This window comes from Lactuca virosa, chromosome 6, assembly GCF_052849685.1.
Source record: "Lactuca virosa cultivar CGN04683 chromosome 6, Lactuca_virosa_CGN04683_v6, whole genome shotgun sequence".
Taxonomy (NCBI): Eukaryota; Viridiplantae; Streptophyta; class Magnoliopsida; order Asterales; family Asteraceae; genus Lactuca; species Lactuca virosa.
Window position 1 is genome coordinate 201,488,785 of NC_136431.1, and position 20,433 is coordinate 201,509,217.

The window sequence follows — 20,433 nt, forward strand, 5'->3', positions numbered from 1 at the left end:
CTGATCAGAACATCAAGGCTGCCAAATCGAAATTACATGAAGTGTTAATCTGGAATCGTTTAAGGCTGCCAAAAGTGGTATCGTGTGTTTCGATTTTGACTTTGAAAGGTCAAAGTCGCTTGTTCTACAGATCAAACGAAGAAGATGCGGCGTTGTTCATCAAATGAAGAAGGTGACTGATGTTACAGTCTTGGTCCCTGCACCTTCAGCGTTTTGACCGTTCCAGTCCTCCAATGTTTACAGACTTTTCAGTTTCTACCCCTCCTTGGAAGATGCCACTTATTTCAGCGCTACATTGAAGAAAATGGGTTATATTTTCAATATTTGCCCCCCTGACTTTCAGAACTTCATAGAATTTACCCAAGATTCTTAATTCTTTCAATATTTTTGGGATTTTACCACTTTTACCCCTTCTTTCCAAAATATTTTCGTTTCTTATCTTTTTCTTTGGTCTTATTCTTTTCAAACCCTTCTAAAATCATTGCTTCTTTTTCTATTCTTTTGTCTAAATTTAAAAATCGAAAAATACAAAATTATTTTTTGTTATTTTTCTGGTTTTAATTTTTGTGAATTGGGGATATTCCAAAAGAATTTGTTTCATCATATCTGACGGGTTTTGAAGATTGTTGGTGATTCTTCTTAACTTTCCGGATTCTCTCCATGGCATTTGTTGAAGATTCAAGGGGGAGTGATGATTATTGAAGGGGGAGTTTGTATTTGGAAGATTATTTCTATTTCTCTTGCTTTGAAGACCCCATATGCTGATGAGAATCACAATTTAGGGGGAGAAATGCCAAGAAGATCGGAAATTGTGATCTTCATCAGTTTCAACATCTAGGGGGAGATTGTTGAGTATTTGAGATATTTAAACTGATATGGCATATTTGGTTATTTAGGGAAGCCTTTTTAGGGTTAATCATTTTATGATTCCCTACGGTGCCTTTACAGTAGAAGTTCTTAATCGAGCTCTTCTAAGGCATTGGTTTTATATTAGGCATAGATTTTATAATTATGGCATATATTTATTGTTCCCTATAAATAATCATTAGGTTAACTTTTGGTGTAAGCTTTTTACTAGATTAGGGTTTTTCTCTGTACGTTCATCTCATAATCAATATAAGAAAAACCTTTATCAGATTACTTGCATATGATGGTGATTAATTATTGATTGTTCTTGATATTCCGCATTCGTCATCTCGGATTTATTCCTAACAATATCCTCAAGTGTCTGGATGGTACACTCACTCTGAACGTCGGTCTGCAGATGATAAGCAGTGCTGAAATGTAGCCTCGTATCCAGTTCCTCGTGGAACTTCTTCCAAAATCGAGAAGTGAACCGAACATCTTGATCTAATACAATGGAAACTGGAACCCCATAACAAGCAAAAATCTCTCAAACATACACATCGGCCAACTTTTCGGCCGAGGAGTTCTCCCGGATGGCCAAAAAGTGGGCACTCTTGGTCAATCGATCCTCGACGATCCATATAGCATCAAATCCCTTGGCAGTCTTCAGTAACTTAGTGATAAAATCCATGGTGATCTGTTTCCACTTCCACATGGGAACCTCCAAAGGTTGCAGCTCGTCATGTGGCCTCTGATGCTCGGCCTTTGCCATCCTACAGGTCAAGCACCTCTCAACATACCAGGCTATCTCCCTCTTCATACATGAGCACCAGTAACTTAGTCTCAAATCCCGATACATCTTGGTGGCTCTTGGGTGTATAAAAAAGCGAGAATTATGAGCCTCCTCCAAAACCATCTGCCTGATCCCACTAGAAACTGGAACCCAAACCCGACCACACCGTTTCAACAATCCCCGACTATCGGTGACAAACCTATCGATCTTGCCCCTGATCCACTACTGCTTCCAGTTCACCTTCCCGACTCCTTCTGCATGTACCCCTATGATCAAATCTGAAAGTAGGGAATCAATGGATATCCTCATGCACATCTCTCCAACTGAAGATCCCGCCGACTTACGGCTCAAAGCATCCGCAACTATATTCGCTTTACTCGGATGGTAAAGGATCTCGCAGTCATAATCCTTGACCACGTCAAGCCACCAGTGTTGCCTCATGTTCAGGTTCGGCTAGTTCATAATATATCATAAACTCTTGTGATCCATGTAAACGGTACAACGGACCCCGTATAGATAATGTCTCAAAATCTTGAGGGCAAATACTACCGCCCCCAACTCCAGGTCATGAGTAGGATATCGTACCTCATGCGGTTTCAGCTGCCGAGAAGCATACGCAATCGATCTTGGCCAGACCGACCAAAATCCCGTTTTGGTTAACGAGATGTCCTAGGAATTGGACCTCTCATAACCAAAACTCACACTTCAAGAACTTGGCATGCAACCATTCTCACCTCAAGACTCCCAAAAGCTCTCGAATGTGCTCCTAATGCCGCTCTCTGGTCTTGGAATACACCAAGATATCATCGATGAACACAATAACTGATCAATCGAGCATCGGCCCGCACATCCAATTCATTAAATCCATAAACACCGTAGGCACGTTGGTGAGCCCAAATGGTATCACCACGAACTCATAATTCCCATAACAAGTCTGAAATGCTTCCTTCACCACATCATGCTCTCTCACCATCACTTGATGATACCCGGACCTCAGATCGATCTTGGAGAACCAAGATGCGCCCTGCAACTGATCAAAGAGGTCGTCAATACATGGAAGGGGATATCGGTTCTTCACCATCAACTTGTTTAACTCCTGGAAATCAATGCACATCCGGTCTGAACCATCCTTCTTTTTTACGAATAATATTAGCGCTCCCCACGATGAACTGCTCAGTTTGATGAACTGTTTGCCTGAAAGCTCCTGAAGCAGAGAGGACAACTCATGCATCTCAGACGATGTCAAACGGTACTGTACCTTGGCAATCGGAGTCACACCTGGCACTAGGTCAATCCTGAACTCAACCTGCCTCTCAGGAGGCACACCGGGTAACTCCTCCAGAAACACATCAGCAAACTCTTTGACAATTGGCACATCTGAAACCGTGACCTGCTCCCCCACCCGAGTATCAACCATATAGGCAAGATAACCCATACACCTATGCTGAATATACTTCCAAGCCCTAGCCGCCGAACAAAACCCTGATCCAACCCTGGTACCCTCATCATAGATTACCAGTTCTCCCCCACTTGGGGTTCGAACTATCACTCGCTGACCCTCACAATCGATCATAGCACCAAACCTGCTCAGCCAATCCATCCCCACTATCACTCATACATCCCCTATGGGGATAAAGATCAAATATATCAGATAAGGCACCCCGAAGATCTCCAATAAACAATCCCGATACACTCTGGATGCAGAAACCCCATGTTCGTTGGAGATACAAACCAACAACGGACACTCCAACTCACTAAGGTTCATACCAACATCCCTACTAAAAGATCAAGACACAAAGGACCGACTCACGCCCGAGTCAAATAACACAAGTACAGGCAAGCAATTCACTAAAAATGTACCTATCAGAAACATAAACATAAGCATACCATGATATAACTGACAGAATAATAAATACAAACATACCGGTCATGACGTCGGGTGTTGCCCTGGCCTCCTCGGCAGTCAGCTGAAAAGCATGGCCCCGGGCCCTCGGGGGCTCCACCTTACCCTAGTGCCCATCGGTAATCCTCGGAGTGGCCGGTGCTGGGGCCTGTGCTGGCTTGGCGGTGAGCAATGGACAGTTGACCTTACATGGCCAACCTGATCACAATGGTAGAAAATCTTGGTGCTCGGTACTAGGGCCGGCTGGAAAAAATCCCTCGTAAAGTGCCCCTCCTTGCCACATCTGTGGCATCCATAAGTAGATCGAAAAGAATCCTCATGAACCTTGCCACACTTGCCATAAGTGCGGCTCCTCTGACTCCCAAATCTCACATCAGCGGCCTTGAATCGCTTTGCCATAGGCTGCAACTGCACAGGGGCCTGCCTCAGCTCCCTCGTCTAGAGCTCCATCTCAATCTCCCGCCTTCTCGCGGCCTCCTGTAACTCAATGAGTGAACCATATAGCCGAGTAGACACAATTGGCGGATGTCCATCTTGAGCATGCTTAAGTACCGGGTCATCTGAGCTTGCTCAGAAGCAGCAAACTCAGGGCAGAACAGTGCTCTCTCAGTGAACATCTTGGTGATCTCAGTCACAGACTCCGTCCCCTACCTCAGGTCCAGATACTCCTGGGATAATCTCTCTCTCTCTCTCTCTCTCTCTCTCTCTCTCTCTCTCTCCCCACCAAAGGGACGTATCTTGAACAAAACATATCGGAAAACTAATCCCACGATACAACAAATCTCTGCTCTACAGTATATGAACTAGTAACCAGTCTCCACCAATCCTTCGCTCCAGACCAAAGAAGGTTCAGAGCGCACTTGACCTTCTAGTTAGCTAGGCAAAAGCAAGTAAAGAAACATCCATCCAAATCAGACAACCACCTCATGGCAATGATCGGATCCTAAACTCCATCAAACACCGGGGGATTCGTATTGTCGAAGTCCCGATACTGGAAGGCTCTCCCCCCACCAATCCCCGTAACAACGACGGCCGCGGTGGCTGCAGCAGCAGCAGCCTCATAAGTTGCAGCGTATCGGTCATCAAAGAACTCCATCATGGCGGTCTAGATAGACCCAAACAACTCTAGTATCATCCCCCGGACAATAGAAACAACCTCAGCATAAATTATCTCCTTAACCCGATCCTCAAACAACCCTGGCCTATCCTGGCCACTTGCTCCTGCTGCTAATCCGGATCCTGACTCAAATCGCGTTGTAACCACCATACTGAAAATAAACCAAAAAAATATCAGATGAGGCGCATATCATACCATAGGAACCATTTCACAACAAAACCCTAAGGGTCATGACTTCCCTGCCATGCGTACGGGTCCTATGCTTCCAGTAGTACGACCCATACTACCTTCCACACCTACCCGTATTTGTCCCAGAAGATCATCACAACAACCCTAACAGCACACACTCGAATATGCATACATCCTATTCTCACTTCCTAGATAAATGCTAAACATCCCTCAACTGGCCGACTGACCCCATATAACTCATCCATGAAACTTCCACCAACCCTGCAGCACTCGTGTATGCTAATCATTCATAAAACTAGATCCTATAGACAGTCGAATACTTGATTCCACCTAAGCCCACAACCAGACAAGGAACAGGAAATAAGGAAAAATCAAACATTCTTAGGCTATAAAATCTTAGTTATGTATAATTTTGATGTCAATTTCATGCAAGAATAACCCTAGGCTATCAGGCATCATATAATCAGGCAATTCTATCATGCAATTCTTGAAGCTCCCTAGCCTATCACTAGCATGTTGTTCTATCATAAACATAATAACAGATAACCATGTGATAACTTGGGGTATACATACTGGCTTCGGCTGATCGTACACATCACATCCTTCCTTGGTTACTTTCGAAACAATTCAAAAAAAATAATTAAAAAGAAGACTTTTGCGGTTCCTTAGTTTGAGTCTGTATTCACACAGATGTTCCTCCAATTCGTTCAAACCAAGGCTCTGATACCAACTTGTAACATTTCAAAAATCATAACAAATTTAAACTTTTCAAAACAACACATTTACTACAAAGAAGTGTTACAAAACCATTGTTTCCAAAACATTGTTTATAATCAGAGTTTCCCAAAATCAACAACATGGAGCCAAGGATGTGTATGATCACGCCTTCGCCAAATCCTAAATGTCAAAACATTACTCATTCTAAATTAATAACATTTTCCCAAAATACCCTTTGTCAAAACTGGTCAAAATCAACAAGTCAACAGAGTTAACACAGCCGAGGCGACTTAGGCTTCATATGCAGGGCGTACTTCGGAGGTATGTGGGGCATACTAGCTATCTGAGGCGTCGGGTCCAGATCTGCATATGCGCAGCGTATCCTTTGGTACGCCCATCGTACGCAACAGTCCCCTTTTTAGCATATTAAGAGCTTATTTCTTCGACTTAACACATCCAGTTGCAGATCCAAGGCTAAAATACTCTTAAGAGTCATAAAGTTTCCAACTTTATGACTTTACATGTCCATTAAGTGCTTAATACACAAAATCTCAACATCTTAATGCCTTAAGACCTTCTATAGCATGCATGGAGTAAAACTAAGCATCAAGACCACATTTTTATGACTCAAGACCCCTCATAAGGTCTGAAAGGACGACTTATTGGGTTAAGAGAATGTCATGCTCAAGAATCACCATATTTGGGACCCAAAATGCCTTAAATAAAGAATGACTAGATCTACAAGATAGAGTGATCAAGTTATGAACTTTTTACCTCCTGGAGGGTGCTAGTAAGTGGGGAATCCCATATCTAAGTTGCTTCGAAGCTTCAAGGTCCTTGCACCAAATTATTATTATTCTTCTTCAAGAACACCAACAAAGCACACAAATGAGCTCAAAACCACTCTTCTCACTTAGGGTTTGCTAGAGGGTCGAATTCTTAGTTGGAGGCTGATTAGGGTGAAGGTCTTGGTCCATAATGTTGTTTAAATAGGGTGCAAACCCTAAAATTTAGGGTTTGGAACCCTCGTACGTACGCCCAGCGTACGAAGAGTACGCCCATCGTAGTAGGTCCCTCGCATGTATGCCATGCGTACGAAGAGTACGCCTAACGTACTAAGTTTTGGCCAAAAATTACCAAAATGCCATTATGGGCCATTTGGCACCCTTTCTCATGCACAAGGACTAGAAGGAAATGTTTATTCATACTTAGGGTTAAAATTGAAAATACCTCAACATCGGGATGTTACATGGAGGCTCTTGATAGAGCTTCTGGAAGCCTCCAAATGATAAAAGAAAACTAGATAATTACATATTTGAAGTATTATTATTTTAAGTTCAAATATGGGGTTTTTGGGATTATTAGGCAGTTATATAAAGGGACGTACGCTTGGTATTTTCGGTCTAAGCTTAACACACAAGAGAATTATGAAATTCTCCATCCTCTCCCCTCTCTCCTTTAATCCTAGGGTTTTTTGGCTTTTGGGTGTGACGCATTAGAGGCGGACATACTTTTGGAGCTAGTTTTTCAAGGAGACTACAAAGCTTTTGGTTAGCTTGTTTCGAATCAAACAAGAGGTATGTGGTTCTACTCATGAATTTGATTTTGATAGGGTTTATAGTTTTTGTTTCATAAGTATGTTTCTATTAGTTGAGAAAAGATATAGATCCAATTTAGGTTGCATGTACCCTTAAGAGTTAAGTGAAATTTCGCATATACAAATTGATTGTAACCTAATAAAACCCCCAATAATTAATGGATATTATTATTAACAAATCATTTATAAACATAACAAATATTTTTATTATAAACAAAAGAAATACATTTGTTGCTAATTTATTGGAACATAATGTTAGACTAAGTACTCCTCTATTTCTTTTTGGCCAGTTCAAGCTCTCTACATTTCTCCTATGCATCGTTGTGGGTGTCATACTGAGATATATTATATGGGTGCTTCTCTAATGTTGGTGTTCTTCTTATGTTATTTAACCTAATTATCACCAAGAACCCATACCTTACCAAGTAACAACCATTGGCTAACACACATCTATCAAGTGTGAAAAGTGAACCGTCAACGACAGTTTATATGTAAATAAGTGAATGGTGGTTGTCTATTTGAATTATCATTCAAAGTTCACTTTTCAATATCGATAGAGGTGTATGATTTGATGGTTGTTACCATGTAATGTATGAAGCTTATGTGGTAATTAGGTTAAAGAACATAATGAAAGATCTATATGCTCAAGAATCATTGTGTAATGATATTTTCTAATAACACATGATCCTATAGGGTCACACCTTAGAACAAGTAGACAGTTGTTGATTGTTATTTAAGTAATTTGATTATTAATAAATATTATAAACTCTTGTATTTAATTGGAGAAACGTACAAAGTACACCTCACCATGACACCCACAACGATGCATAGGAGGAACGTAGAGAGTTTGAAGCGGTCAACAAGCAATATAGGAGTACTTAGTCCACCATTATATTTCTATAAATTAGCAACACATGTATTTCCTTTGTTTATAATAAAAAAATATTTGTTATGTTTATAAATGATTTGTTAATAATAATATCCATTAGTTACATGCTAAATTTCAGAAAAGTCTCAATACTTTGGTTATTGGTTAAAAATATGGTAATTTTTATAAACAAAACCCAGTATTTTGAACAAACTAATGAAATAGGACAAGATACCGGCTAAATCTATGAAATCGGACAAAAATGGTTTTTTCGAAGTTTTAGCCGGTATTCTGCACTTTTCTGTAAACAAAATTTAGTTTGTGACTTTTTCATAAATTAGACTAAAATATTATGACTTTCCTAGAGATTTCCCAAAAACTTTTCACATAAATTTTTCTTAGTTTTTGTCTAGGTAAAACGGAATATGATAGTTGATACCACATGCAACAAGCCAAAACAACATCGAGGATTAAAGATTTTTTTTGTGCTTCGGAGCATAGGAATTTCATAATTAACAAGAAGTTAGGAAACAAAAACAGTTACAAAGTGATATTTATAATAAGATTTTGTAACTAAAAAACTCAACTGACTTTTGCATTATGAAATCTATACATAACCCAATAAAAAGACTCGACAACAAAATAATATCAAAAATAACATCCATGTAGGGATTTCGAGAGCCAAACACCAAAGTGTTGTGATGCTTTCAAATATCTCAACAAACCGTGTAATTAAAGGCCTCCAAACCCAGTCATCTTAAGGTAAACAACGAAAGGGAATCCATCTTGATAAATCCTCTCGAACATAACTGAGATTGCAAAGACAATGTCATACCAACGTCCAATACACTCTAAAATCTCAGTGTCCATTTCACACTTCATAAACACACGATCAACCCCTTCAGTGTGGACTTCGCAAAATGGGGATAATGTGGAGAAGAAATAAACACCTCTATTCAACAACTCTTTTCTAGTAGGGATACGTATCAATAAAACACACCAAGCAAAAATGTTAATCTTTATCGAGAAATATTTGTTCCATCTAGTAGGATAGTTTGTACCTACTAAACTCATATTATTTAGGTAACGACCCAAAAATTTAAGAATCGATTCACTCTACGCATGAGTAATAATAAGAAATTTGTAGTTCCCTCTAAGATGATTCCATGTATATAAATTTTTCAAAAACAAAGATATATGAGAAATTTATGGTTGTTTGAAAAGTACATTGCTATTTAGGAATAGTAAAACGATCAAAAGAAATTGTGGTGCTTCACGGTGCGACGAGTAGTTAACACGGTGAGATGAATGGCTAAGTCGTGGGACACGCATCAGCGGAGGAAGGACACATGGCAAACCGAGTGTGCCACGTAGCATAGGTTGCAAAGCACGACGTGAAATCCGGGTTTCAGACCCTATAAATAGTTTGCATTTGTCACTCGTTGTGTTTGTCCGACGAACATTCTGAGCTGGAATGTGATGCCGTATAGCTTATGAAAGTACGTTTTAACGTCAGTATACATGAGTTGATATCAAAATCTGTGAGCAATAATTACGACTTGGAGACAGAGGTCATGAGGCTGTTAGTAAGGGTACGACTATCGTTTGGGCTAAGGTATCCTCTTGATTGTTAATACATAATTTTATTCATGTAATTATTGGGTCATGAATGGTTGATGAACCCGATATAGTATTGAAATTCGCAATACGATGTTATTATGAACTATTTGGTAAAAAGTTAATAAACGAGTTTTTGTAGTGGAACTCTTGATTGGGTAACAAGGGTTGTACACTCTGGTTTACAGGATTGTCCGACTATAGGATTGGATTATGGACTTAAGTAATTATTGGGTCATTAAGGCTTGATAAACTTGGTATAGTATTGAAGTTCGTAATATGGTATTATTATGAATTAATTTGTAAAAAGTTAATAAAGGAGTTTTCCGTAGTGGAACTCTTGATTGGGTAACGAGGGTTGTACACCCTAGTTTATAAGATTTTCCGGCTGTAGGATTGGATATGGGCTTATGAAGTTAAGTCGTTTAATAATAATTTTTGCGGATCTTAGTGATTTTCTAACAAATAGTTACCTAATTATGTTAGTGACTAGGAAAATATCACTATTATATATATATATATATATATATATATATATATATATATATATATATATATATATATATATATATGAATAAATAAGCTCCTAAGTGTATGGAGCAAGTTTGTTGATATGTTTTCGATAAAGGTCATCATCGGTTGTCACTTTATATGACCAACCAAATTTGGGGCATGTACTTGTCACTGCGGTGACCAATCCAATTAGGGGTGTATCTGTGGGTCGTGTTGGGAAGGTTCACCTTCTCGTACCGGTCAACGCCAGTTGTCAGTATATGTGACTAGCCCAATTCGGGGCGGTCCTTATGGACATTAGATTCGGCAGATACATGAGGCTCGGGAAGGCCTGAAAAGAATTTCATTAAATGAGTACATCCATAACATGCTTTGTATTCTGTTTATAAATACATGCCAATAACAGTTTTATATATCAAATGATTTTGATAATGATTCTGTCTGAACCCATGTAGCTCACGAGATAATTTTTGTGTTACATATTTTGTTTGAAATGCCATGTATTCCAGGTATTGAGATACAACCTATAGTGTTGAGTTGAGACAAATAGCAGAGAGCCAATTGATAGAAGTTGGGCATAACTTTCAGGACGTAATTAACCTTGCAACTTTACTATGGTTTATTGTATTTGCTGTAATACCTGAAGGAATATTTTTACAAATGTATTTGTAAATAAAATGAGAAATTTTTGTACCATGTTTATAGACGGGAACCATTAACAGAAAATCTTTTTATAAATCATAGTATTTTAATGTGAAAAAGGTTGGGTTTTATAAGCAAGGACAACTAATTTCGATCCAAAAATTACAATGAATGACTTTTATAATTCTGACCCAAAACTCTTCCAAGTATTTAAAAATCTCTACCTCTACTTCATAAGCAAGGTCATATTAAAACTCACATGACTTTAATTATCAGTCCCTTTTTTTCTTTAGAAGCCATAACCGTATCCTATTTTATCAATTAATCTTTCTTTCATACAATAAAAAAAAACTAAGCTCTAAATGATTCCAATGTATTCTTTACTTTGAATGTAACTTTAAAAATCAACATATAATAAATTCCAAGAAAACCCAACCTCTTCACATTAACTGATATGCCGCAAATTATACATATTATTAGGGACATTTTATGGCCATTTTTACAAGAAATGTTGAACAAAAGGTACTTAATTCATTATAATTTGTATAATGCAGGTAAAAGACATGCAATTCATATTTCAACCTTTATGATCAACCCAACACCAACAATTTTGAAGATACCCATTTAAGTTGTATTCAATCTTACTACTACTATCCCAGGTGAGTCTATTCTTTTTTTTTCTCTTATTGTTCTTCAATTTATTAAGTATACAACGAGGGTGTTGTATGATTTAGTTTGTGGTAGGAGGTCACATGTGAAATAAACAATTAAAAATGTCAAAAAGCTATATAGATGAAATTTAAGTCCAAATAAAAAGTTAATTAAACGAAGTTAATAAGGTTATGTAGGATAATCTGAAATAGATCCTAAGGTTTTATTTAGTAGATATGTTATAGTATATGTGTGCATTTCTAGTTTTAGTGAAATCATGAAACAAAAATATGAATTTGTGTGGTATGAGGGATATTATATTTTTGCATTATTTGCTTAAATGTGCCCCCGCCTAAAAATATATTTTAACCAATAAGTGTTAATTTTAAGTTTCCAATTAGGTTAGAAAGGAGAGAAAATTCCAATATGAAATACGTGAAAACATTAAAAAAGTTATAGTTGAGCTCAAGAGAAGTCAATTTGTGGCCTTTACAATTTGAGATAGTAAACTCGTAAATAAATTTAATGTCTGGTGTCCATGAGCCATCTCGTAAAGGATCGTCGGGTAGAATTCTCGTTACATGGATTGTTTCGAAAGTCATGGACTTCTTTTAGTGACCGTTGAGAGGAAAAATAAAATGTATCCAAAAACCACTCATAGAAAATAATGAACTAAAGCTAGTAAACTTTGTATTATATGCAATAAAGTTATATCAAGGAGAATTATGTACCAAGGAATGTGGAAAGTGGTATCTCAAATAGAAACATCATTCTGGGATAGTATTTAAAGTATGGAAACTTGATAAAAATACCTTGAGGTTAGAGAGTTTTTAATAAGGGTATATTCGAATGGATGCAAAAGTGTATATTGTTCAAATTAAGTGAGGAGAATTTATGAAGATTGTCAGTATTTGAAGTTGGGAAAGTTATTAGGATTTAGACACAACTATGTGCAATGAAGTTAATGAAATTATTGAGTTTAGAATAGGATTATCTCATGTAATGAAAAATATAAACTAGACTTAGATTATTATACGTTTTTCTTGGGGACAAGCAAAAGCCAAGTGAATGGTATTTTGATATGTCTTAATTTATACATATTTGAAGTAACATTTTATGGGAATTTTTATAAGATATGTAACGAAAGGTACTTAATTCATTATAAATTGTATAATGCAGGTAAAATTGGTAATTTGGTGAAAAAGAAGTTAAGAAAGATTGATAACGAGTTAGATTGAGGAAGATTCGAGAATAGCTGAAGAAATCCATCTACACCTCGCGTAGGAGACACCTTAACAAATTAAACTCAACAGTCTATGTGGTATTTTATTGGTTTACAAGTTAAGCAGATTTTTCACTCCATGCGTCGCGTAGCCACAAGTTCTATAAATATCGAGATAATTTTCGTCCAAAACGTGTGATACGTCAGTAGGGTAATTTCTAGCAACACTAGAGGGGAGAAGATGACCTAAATAGGCCATTTTGAGCGTCTCTCGGTGGTATCAGCCAATTGGATGATATAGAGCAGTAAATCTGAATATCAAGAGAAGAAATCATTAGGTTATCGATATGTTTACTTTTTTTTTTGTCTAAAATTAGTCACCTTTTTGATCTCTTATATGTTCTTTTTGAAGATTTGGGATTAAACCTTTTATGATTATTTGATACTTATGAAACCCTGATTTTTATGATTGGTTGATATTCGGTTATTAAGAGTTGTTTAATTTGTTATGTTTATGCTCAATTAAAGAACCATACGTATTAATATTGATTTTATTATGATTATGTAACTGAGTGCGTGATCTAAGATTAGCTTCAGATTATATATCTTGAATCAAATGTTTACTTAACAACTGGAGATCAGAACTTGACTGGTTGAGACGTAGACAGATCTGACTAGTGGAGTCGTCCCTAGGTTAAACATAATAAAGTTAAGTTAATGTTTGTGATTAATCCAATAACTTTGACAATTTGAGAAGTCGACATTACATAATATTAATGAATAGACTGAGTTTAGGGGAGCTATCCTTGCTGATAAACCACTTAGAATAATAGGATTAGTGACTTGAGCATCCAATCTAATCAATTTAGGAATCGGTGAAAAATAGACCAATATTCATTGCACCCAATAGAAATCATCAACTGAACTAGGATGAATTGAGTATAGATATGATTATCTTCATAATATGTTATCTATAGAGTTAGCCATGGTTGTTATGTTTGTTTGATTATTTATATGATTACGCTAGTGACACTATTTAATTCCCCTTTATATGCTTTCTTTTAAGATTGATCAATAAGAAGATACTAATGTATTTGAGCACTTATGTTCCACATGTGTTCAACACCCTTACTTACCTAAGTTATGCTTTCATTGATCAGGTCCACTGCCTGTAGAAATTCAGTTTGCTTGGTTCGGAATTATAAATGTAAAACGAGATTTTTATTTTTCAAGTCGATATCTTTTATGGCATAAGTTTTTGGCGCGTATCAAATGAAATGTCTTAAAAAATAGCATCATCAACATACAATATATAAGAGATATAAAAACCTTCCTGACCAACAACCACTCTTTGAAACAACCCAATTGCAACTGCATCTTCAAGGGCAATGTGTAAGCCTTTCATCACTAGAATGAACAAGAACAGAAACAGAGGATCCCCCTATCTGAATATTGTTTTCACATTGAACTTGATGGAAGGATTTCTATTTACTAAAATTGAGGATTGGTCAACTGTAGACACACTCTAATCTGATTAACCTATTTTGGTCCAAATCCCATAAAAGAAAACACATGCTCCCAATACCCCAATACACCGTGTCATACGCTTCCTCGAAATCTATCTTGAAAATCATCAATTTTTTCTTCTACTTCTTGAACCAATTTATGACTTCATTAAAAATCAACAACCAATTTAGAATTTTTCATCCCCATTAACAAACAATGAATGCACCATACTAATAATATTTTTGACCACTTTAGTTGGTCTATTCACCAACAGCTTAGGAATAATCTTATATTACAATCTAATCAGAGTAATTGGCCTGAGTTTTTTCAAAAAATTATGATCATCAACCTTTGGTTTTAAGGTAATGAATTTACAACCACTGGTTATACACTACTATCTCTAAACTCTATCATAAGTTCAATAATATATTCCTTTAATATGTCCCAATATCTTTTCACAAAAGCAAAGGTAAAACCATATGGACATGGGGCTTTCTTGGAAGCACAAGATTAGATTTCCTCTTTTATCTTTTTTACCAAAAAAAAAATTGAATTCCAAGCTATCTCTTTGAAATCGAGATTTCTCCTTCAACCGAGGACAATGATGCAACATCCGGATACTATCAAAACCTTGAAACTTGTCTTTAAAAACCGAAAAGAACTCGTTTTAACACGACTTAATCACCTTCATGCATGATCCCCTGAATAGTTATTTGTCAACACCTTCGATTTAACATCTTCTAATAAACTTGGAGTTTTCATCACCCTTTAATCCCCATTTTTGATTCTCAATTTCACCAAGACGCTTTAACAATCCCCAATGATCCATAAAGAGATCATATGTGGGCAACCCCACATCAACATCGCTTCTATATCCACCAACTTTCATTGAATGTCCGCCTTTTCATTATCCTTTTGAGATTTAAATCTTTTTTTCCACACTTTAAGTTTAGCCTTTAATTGTTTGAGTTTATTTTTAAACACAATACACTTATTGTCGACGATATTTGCAGTTGAATCTACCTAATGACACTTAACCAAGCCATCAAATTCATCACAATTAAGCCATAAATTCTTCAGGTTAAACGGAGCAGTCGCATAATATTCATTCACATTGTTTAACAGAATCAGTCTATGGTCCGACCAAATTCTATCAAGTGAACCCCAAGGAAAGTTTGGAAAGGAATCCAAAACCTCTTCTATAACTAGGAATCAATCAAGTTTCTCCATTTTATTTCCTTAATTATGTAGTCCAGCAAAAGCAAATCTACCCAAAGGGATGTTACAAAGTTATACTTTTGAAATAAAGTCATTAAAGATATCTAAAGAGCTTTGACAAAAATCAGTGCCAAAGCTTTTTGATTGATTCTAAATATCATAATAATCTCCAAAACAATATAAACCTTGTTCATAGAATTCATAAAACAATGAATAAAATTTCAAAGTGCTTTTTGGATCATACATCTTAGGGAGCATATATATTAACCATAAAATACTTGAATTTAAATAAAAAATCATTTACTTTCAACAATAACCATGTCATTCATATAAAAACTATGTTCCTTTACAAACACTTCAGGGTCCCATACCGATAATCCCACCCGCACAACCTCTGACCCTAGAGTACATGTAAACAAATATATAATTACCTAACTGTAACACCCTTAAAAATCATGCAAATTTAAAACTTTTTCAAACATTCAAAATCAGTAATTATTACAAATTTGTTTTCAAAATGGTTTCATGTTAAAGTATCCCAAAATCATATCATAAAAATATAAGGAGGTGCACGATCACACCTTCGCCTTCCCGCGATCATCAAAAGTACCTGAAACAAAATAAACAAATGTAAGCCCGAAGCTTAGTGATTTCCCCCAAAATACCAACGCCATACAAACCATAACAATATCATATAAACATCATGCATATAGAGTCTGCAGTATGACTGGACCGCCCGCACCGGGCCTTCAGCCTATCTGGCCCACTCTCATAACCTTCAGCATGTTTGGACCGCCTCACCGGGCCTTCAGCCTGTCTGGACCGTTCTCCGAGCCTTCGGCCTGACTGATATGCCCCCATTGGCCTACAGTCTATCCGGGCCTCCCTGGGTATGTTGGCCTACAACACAACGCAGGTCTGCCTCAACCCACCCCCAATCATACAATCCACACATAGATAATGAATGCTAGCATATACAAATAGTCAAACCGATCTAACAGATCACTAATCATAGCATCATCCTATATATCAAGATACCGACCTAACCGATCTCTAACATAGCATCATCCTATATACCAGTATACCGACCTAACCGGTCTCTAACATAGCATCATCTTATATACCAGGATACCGACCTAACAGGTCACTAAGCATATCATCACGTAATAACCATGATAACAATCCAAAAGAAGGGTCGGCATTGGTTCCTTCGACCCTGTTAGTATAGTGAGGACAACTCACCTTACAAGTAGCTCGTGATGATAATGTCAAACTCTCCAAATACAGCTCCAAACTCAAACACCTACATCCACAAATGATCCACTTCCATAAATTTCCAAATTACTAAAATACCCCCAGAAGTCAAATTGGTCAACCCCTTGGTCACAGTCAAAGTCAACGGTCAAGGTCAACAGTCCATGTTGACCCAACTCGTCGAGTGTAGCTTACTGACTCGTCGAGTTACCTTAGAACTCAAGAAGTCGTGAAAACCCTAGTCGAATCGCCGAGTTTCGAGACAACTCGTCGAGTCCATGCAGTGTCCAAAAATAACGGAAAAACCCTAACCAACTCGTCGAGTTACCTCTCTAACTCGTCGAGTTCATGTGGAATCCAGAAAGCGGGAAACCCTCATTCAACTCGTCGAGTTGACTACGCAAATCGTTGAGTCCCTTCAGTCCATTTCTCATTCAGATGCTTTTAAGTGAAACCAAAGCTCCAAACTGTAGATCTAGGCTCCTAGGCTGTTGTTATCACGTAAAGTTGCTATCTTTACGTGCATGCAAAGCTCCATGAGGCTAAAACACTCATAAATAACATTCAAAAGAAGGTTTTGGACATGGAGGGGGGCCAAAGCTTCATAAAGCTTGAGGCTTTATGTCCATAAGGGCCTAGAGGAGTCCAGATCTGAAACCATGCCCTTGTGACAAGCTCAAATCCGAAAGTGACTCCATTTTGCACCAAACTGCCCATATTCTAACATAAGAAGAGATCTAAGAAATGGAAGGCGAAGGTAAAGACTTTTTACCTTCTACTGGATGCCAACACGATGTAGATACTGGATCTACAAGCTTCTTCTCGTTCCAAGCTTCTTAATCTTCAAGCTTCTTCAACAAATGCACCAAAAACACACTTTTACCCTCTCACACACTCAAGAATATGGTTAGATTGATTAGGGTTTGCTTCTGGCCGTCAAAAGGTGGTAAGGAGGCTGGAGGAAAGGACTTAAGGTCCTTTAAATAGGGTGCAAACCCTAAAAATTAGGGTTTTCATGCACAACCTCTACTTGTCGAGTTGGGGTCCTCTAACTCGTCGAGTAGATGCCATAAACCACGCGGGTTGACCAGATTCGACACGACGAGTTGGGGCCTCCAACTCGTCGAGTCCCCAAAATAAAATGAATACAAAGCTTTCAAATTTATACCTGGGAGTCGGGAGGTTACAATTGTTGGGTTTTGAGCATTCTAACACTCCTAAGTGTACATGCAACCCTAAATACCTTGGATCTATGTGTTCTCTATTATACATACAATTATGAACATCCAAGGTATTATCCTAATCTAGCATACAAAATAATAAATATAACAAGATAGAATACATACCTCTTTGATGTAGAATGTCTTCATGAAGCTTGAGTGCCTAGTGCCCCAAGTGTGACACCTCAAATGGTTCACACAACACCAAATACACTTGGAATAACTTGAGAGAAACTTGAACACTCCTTGAAATCGTCTAGCCCTCACACTCACACATTAGTGCACGATTTCTTGAGCCATGGGATTCTTTTATATGGTGGCTATTAGGGTTACACCATATAACTCATAACTTTACCCATTCCTTATGCTCCATGGATTTTAACCTCCATGGAGTATCCATGGGTCACCCCATGGACTTAGTCCAACATAAGGAATCTTGGATCACAAGCCCACATATATAAGAATGAATGATTTACACAATCAACCCATATATTTAATTAGTCTCCTTTTGATCACTTAATTAATTCGAAATTAATTCTTGATCAATACTAATTAAATAACCTTATTAATATATTAGAACTTATAATATATTAACCAACCTTAAGTGTTATTTCTCTCATTATAGTCTATCCAAATACATGATGCCATGCAACCCAAATGGACCATGCCGGGTCGGGTCAAGTCTTACCAATTATAGTTATGGACTTAGACATTAATCCAACAGTCTCCCACTTGGATAAGTCTAAAACTATTATTGCGTATGACTTCAGGAACCGATCAGCAATCGTAGCTCTCAAAAGCTTCTGTCGAACTCTGACCTTGTCGATGAACTCTGACCTTTGTCAATGACTTGTCCATTAGATAAGGGATCATATATTCCTCCATTCTAGATATCATATGGACTGAGACATGGATTATCAATCATTCTCTCTGTCCATTTGTTGTTTCCCGATTTCTGATTCATGATGACTGACTGATTGAACAAATCAAATCAGTCCTGGCTTGGCCAAGCACTCACATGTATCATCTTTAAATCATCGAGGGGCCCATAGATATCGCTTTTATCCCGAAGGTAAAAGGAATGGATAAACTTCGACTCATATGGCTTGTTCTACTACTTGTTGAATCATACACAAAGGCACGTTTTATAACATCGAGTTACCAATGCGTTTTCGTGCAATCAATGTATAACCAACTCATAGTAACAACTCATATCTCTAGGTTTGAAGAATATAATATATTATTGTCTCATGATCACTCGTGATAAAATCCATGAAGTGATTCAAATGAGCGCGGGTTGAATCCAATACTCAGAACTTATGAGCACTCATGAGTGTTGTAGCACCACTTTGTCCACCAACTTGGACCTCTACAAACCACCCCATGACAGTCTTGATTCATATCTACTTCCAACTTATGACCGACTGTGGATGGTTTGAATAACTTAATCATTCAGGAAGAGCGACTTAGTTATTCTGGAAGTCAAAACATGCAAAGTGAAACACAAGAATAAATGAATCAAATATGGTATCAAACCCTATGAATATAAATAAACACTTTTATTTATCACCATACTGATTACTCATTATTCATTGTTTCGGTTTTATCAACTTTATACTTGAATTTAAAACAATAGTTGTCCCATGCTCCAAGCATGTACACTATGTTTTCTAAACACTAGTCATGCCATACACCAAGTATGCATACTATGTTTGTCTATGATCTTTACTTTGTAAAATAGATCAATTGAACATCACTCGAATGATCCTCTTTTCACAGTCCCAAATCCTTACTGCAAATGCAAGAATTCCAAATTCATGCCATTTACTGAAATCTGTTAGATTCTAAACTTATATGCATTGATCCTCTTAATGATTATGCACAAAGTCAGAAAGACTTGACAACAATCATTACAGAGCATTCCAAAGGAGATCAGCTCCTTGGAAACATCCTTCTTTCATTAAGTTTCCTAATCTTACATAGATTGAATAATTTCTAACTTTGAAACATTTCCATATTCCATTTTGACTATCACTTCTGAACAAGAGTTGCCTCCTTACAGATTATGTCAATATGGTCCTTCCAGAATTAACATTATACTTCCAACTGTCCTTGAGCAACCAATCTTTGGTAAACCTTAGATTGTCCTCGACAGTTGCTTAATCATTTTAGTCATATCCAATTCTAGACCTTTTCCCTTCATAATGCCCCAGGCATTTGGAAAATTTTAGAAAGGATGAATATAGCACATGTAATCGATCCTATATCCGAAGCATATGGGACACGATTCATGATGTCTCACATAAAGACTAAACCAGTCTTTTGCTATAATATTTCCATTTCAATTTGCCAAGTTCTCAAAATTCAGATTATGAAAAGGGATGTCGTAATCATAATCGAATTTTAGAACGCAAATAATGGACCCATATATAGAATTTCCTTATGTTGAGCCATTCCAACATGAAATTCATATATATATCCTTGATTAAATACGATTAAAATCTCAATCTAAGCTTTTAGAATTGAAATGAAGTATAATTTCCTCTCCCTTAATTATAGC